The following is a 4921-nucleotide window of genomic DNA, read 5'->3' as shown; positions in this document are numbered from 1 at the left end:
ACCTTAAGATTAACAACTAGATCTATTGAAATTATTTCTAAATATGTAAGTATGTAAATGCATAATAATATATTAACAACACATATACCTCCTTTTGTTGTTTGTTTAAAGTATTATATATGTCTCCTTTATTCCCCAGTGACTCCCGCCTCCTGCCACTCCCACCCCCAAGGGCAAGCTCCCACCTCCCCAGTGTTTGCATCCATTGGTTATGCTAATATGTATGCATACAAGTCCTTTGGTTGCTCTCTAACCCCTCCCCCACCTTCTTTCTGTGGTTGGATTGTCTGTTCAGTGCTACCTTGTCTCTGGATCTATTTTTGTTCATCAGTTTATGTTGATCATTATATCCCACATATGAGTGAGATCCTGTGACATTTATCTTTCTCTGACTGGCTTATTTTGTTCTCCAGGACAACCCATGCTGTTGCAAATGGTAAAAGTTCCTTCTTTTTCATAGCAGCATAGTATTTCATGTGTAGATGTACCATCGTTTTTTAATCCACTCATCTGCTGATGGGTACTTAGGCTGTTTCCAAATCTTAGCTATGGTGAATTGTGCTGCTGTGAACATAGGGGTGCATATATCCTTTCTAATTGATGTTTCTGGTTTCTTCGACATATTCCTTGAAGTGGGATCACTGGGTCAAATGGGAGTTCCATTTTTAACTTTTTGAGGAAACTCCATACTGTTTTCCACAATGGCTGCACCAGTCTGCATTCCCACCAGCAGTGCATGAGGGTTCCTTTTTTCTGGACAACCTCACCAGCACGTGTTGTTTATTGATGATAGCCATTCTGACAGGTGTGAGATGATACCTCATTGTCGTTTTCATTTGCATATCTCAGATGATTAGTGACTTTGAGCATGTTTTCATGTCTGTTGGCCTTCTGGGTTCTCTGTTTTGTTTCATTGGTCTATATGTCTATTCTTGTGCCAGTACCAGGCAGTTTTAGAACTGTGGCTTTGTAATGTAGCTTGATATCTGGTATTGTGATCCCTCCAACTTTGTTCCTATTTCTCAGGATTGCTGTGGCTATTCGGGATCTTTTTTTATTCCAGATGCATTTTTGGAGAGTTTGTTCTAGATCTGTAAAATATGCCATTGGTATTTTAATGGGGATTGCATTGAATCTATAAATTGCTTTGGATAGTATGGACATTTTAATGATGTTGATTCTACCAATCCATGAACAAGCTATGTACTTCGTTTGTTTATGTCTTCCTTTATCTCTTTTTTCAAAGTCCTGTAGTTTTCCAAGTACAGGTCTTTTACCTCCTTAGTTAAGTTTATTCCAAGGTATCTTAATTTTTTTGGTTCAATAGTAAATGGATTGTTTTTTCTAGTTTCTCTTTCTGTGAGTTCATTGTTGGTGTATAAAAAGCCATGGATTTCTGGGTGTTAGTTTTGTACCCTGCTACATTGCTGAATTCATTTATTAACTCTTATCTGTTAATAAAAAGAACTCCTACTAATCAATAAGAACAAAACAATCAAATAGAAAAGGTGCAAGGCATTTAAACATGTGTTTCTGAATGCATAGATTATCATTGTGAAAATGTCAATGGTTATTCATAGTTTTCAGAATATCACTTTTTAAGACAATAGCAATGATTCATTTACTTTTGGAAAAGATAGTTTAAGTATACAAATGCTATAATATTTCATAATGTCATTTTGTTATTTTAAAATATTCATATCTATATTCCTTTTGGTGTACTTAATTTTTTCTTTTTTCTTTTTGTAGTATTATATGGTCTTTTTTATTAGTAACTCAAATTATAAGATATCCCATGATGCCAATTAGTGACAACCATGAGTAATATTTTCTGATTACTCCCCACCCCTCCCCTAACAACCTTCCTATAAAAATGAACTGATTTTGATTTGGTTTGGTGGGAAAGTCACAGGCACTGCTTTTATGATCATGATTTACTGTTAGAATTCATATTTGGGAATAAAGCTAAATTTTAATTATATTAGTGAAAATGAAGATATAATATTTTCCTCCATCAAATTCAGGTATACCCCTGAGAAGATTCAGAGGGGAGGCAAAATCTCAGTCCAGAACCCCTTCTGTGGTCCAAACGAACATTCCATGATGTTTCTTTCCTGGTTGTGTTCATGGTGGTCATTGTAGGTTTCACTTGAAGCTCATATTCAGGACCCATTGATGAGATATTTGAAAAACAAGTACATTAATGCAATGAACTCATGGAAGTTCTGGTTCTCCTGACAGCAAACAGCTCCCACATTGTCACTGACTGCCAGCTTCATGTGTTAAGATGAACAATTCATGTCCCTGTCTTCCACCTCAGAGGCCATCAGGGCGTGGCACTGTGGGGCAGCCAGGGGCTGGGGCAATGTGTCCACTGTGCTGATGGGATAGTCCTGGGGATGGATCTCCTTGGCCAGCTGCCCCCTCTTCTTTAATATGCAGGCCTCCCAGTACCGTGGGTAGATGGGGGCTGAGTGGGTGGAGTGTACTTGTGCTCTGAGCCGTCCTCCAGGTCCAATGGGTAACTGCGGACCAAATCATAGAAGCTCAGGTCCCCACAGATCACAAATGGCACAATGATTTGGGTGGAACCATCTAATCGGTTAAGCTCTGGATCAGCAGAGTTGTCTAGCAGGGGTTTCGCCAGGTCCAGGAGGAAGCCTTCGGGGGTCATAACCCTGACAGGCAGCGAAGGCCTTGATGCTGGCGCCCCAGGCTTGACACAGAGCGCTGGAGAAGAAGACACGCAGCTATAGATCAGCGTCACATCCTGGCCTAGGAAGACCTTGGCTACAAAGCAGCCCCCTGGCTTCAAGATGCGTGCAGCGATGTTCAGAGCGACTAGGAGAGCTGGGCCTACACATGCTCATCCACATCACGGAGGTCAGTGACATCGGGAGCCCCATCGCACACCACCAGGTCCTCGGGGCAGCCCTCACACTGCTGGGTGATCGCCTCGGCAGTGAGCAGCTGGGTGATGTCCCCCTGGATCTGTAACACACCTGGTAGCAGAGCCACAGCTTGAAGATGCAAAGCCTCCACCTGGCCGGACCCCTGCGGACTCCCGATCTCCTGGCGCAGGACCTAGCTCCTGTCACAGCTTGGAATTCCTCATTGCATTGCAGCAGCTTGAAGGCACTGCAGGCACTGCGAGGGCACCAGCCATTCGCCTTGGCCAGTTGGTAGTAAACATCTCACTTGTGCTTCCACGTCTGTCCCATCGAGCACACTGCTTGCCCAGGGACCTTGGGTCTTCAGTCCTCCTGGGGTCAGCGGCCCAGGCAACACAGCTGCAGCCAGGAGGGTAAACTTCTCCCCCCTGGTGGCTGGACAGTGCAGTCGTGGCGCCTCAGCTATCTCGGTCTAGAGACCTGTGGGTCCCGACCCCTTTGGGGGTTGAACGACCCTTTCACAGGGGTCACCTAAATACACCCTGTATATCAGATATTTACATTATGATTCATAACAGTAGCAACATTATAGTTATGAAGTAGCAACGAAAATAATTTTATGGTTGGGGGTCACCTCAACATGAGGAACTGTATTAAAGGGTCACAGCATTCGGAAGGTTGAGAACCACTGGTAGACTCATGTCTTCCCACTCCATGCCCCAGGGCCCACGGTAGCTTTAGGAGTGGAGAGGAGAGGGACAATAGAGTCCAGTCTGCCAGCAGCCCCAGTGAAACGAGTGAGAAATCTCAGGGCTTCAGTTTCTGTCTGTTCTTAGTTGCTCCGAATGCCTGTCGTGCAGCCTGTGGGCTACTGCAGTGGGGCAAGCCTGTCGTTGTGGGATGTGGAGGCTCCGGCCAGACCCGGACCCATCAGAACTTGATCAGTTCATCTAGAGATTTGTCTAGTTTTAGGAAAAACCAGGACCTGTATTTCACAAATGAGACATACAGTACAATTATTAATTGCACTACATTTTAAACAAATATGTTTACCTATATTTTAAAATATATTAGCTATTTAATATTTCTAATGATGAACAACTTTAGTTGCTTGATATTCCAAAGTAAAGATATTCACTTTTTTATAATTAATAGTTTGGTTTATTGATGAATGTGATATAGTTTGTGCTTGCCCTTTTTTTCTCCTTTATTAATTGATGACATTTTCCTGGGTTTACTTTTCTTTCTGAAAATTGTCAAATATTCATTAACATAATTGTGGAGAATATTACTTTGCCTCTTTTTATTTGAAAATGTCTTCATTTTACTCAGTACTTTAAAAACAATTTGTCCTGGATAGTGTGTCTCAGTGGTTGAGCCTTGACCTCTGATCCAGGAGGTCACAGTTAAATTCCCGATCAGGACACAGGCTTGATCCCTAGTTGGGGACATGCAGGAGGCAGTCGATCAATAATTCTCTCTCATCATTGATGTTTCTATCTCTCTCTCCCTCTCCCTTCCTCTCTGAAGTCAATAAAAGTATATTTAAAAAATTTGCTCTATAAAATTCTGAGAGAAATGTTTTTCGTAATATTAAAAACACTATTCATCTTCTAATGTATACTATTTCTGACAAGGGATTGGTTATTAGACAGATATGGTCCTTATCTTTCATTTTTATTGGTGTGTTTAACAATTTTTTTCTCTTCACTTTTAATGTTTTATTTTTTAACTATTACAAGAACTTCACAAGTTCAAATATTTGAAAGGATTCATAGGAACCCATAGAGCATACAAACCTAAGGGTTTTATTTAAAGGGAAAAGATAAGGTACAGCAAGAGAAAGTAAGTACAGGCAATTAGAGTTCTTAGAAACATCCAGATGCAAGCTTACTAGTGCCTTCATTCACACATATGTACTTCTTCAGTTTGAATCACAAATTCTGTGCAATGAATCTTAGCTCAAGGCAGAAGTTCCCAGTGGAGTCTTTTATGCCTATTTGGTCAATCCAAGCTGCCTAACCGATTAT

General features: G+C 41.4%; 1 pseudogene; it reads right to left on the bottom strand.

Annotated features, from left to right (window-relative positions):
• Positions 1-2282: 2282 nt before the first annotated feature.
• Positions 2283-3221, bottom strand: LOC139006215 (tRNA (cytidine(32)/guanosine(34)-2'-O)-methyltransferase pseudogene; annotated as a pseudogene).
• Positions 3222-4921: the final 1700 nt, after the last annotated feature.

Source organism: Myotis yumanensis, unplaced genomic scaffold (assembly GCF_028538775.1).
Source record: "Myotis yumanensis isolate MYYU_CA2020_CCGP unplaced genomic scaffold, mMyoYum1.0.hap1 SCAF_3, whole genome shotgun sequence".
Classification (NCBI taxonomy): domain Eukaryota; kingdom Metazoa; phylum Chordata; class Mammalia; order Chiroptera; family Vespertilionidae; genus Myotis; species Myotis yumanensis.
Note: the sequence above shows the minus strand (reverse complement) of the source record. Positions and strands in the feature narration are given on the sequence as shown.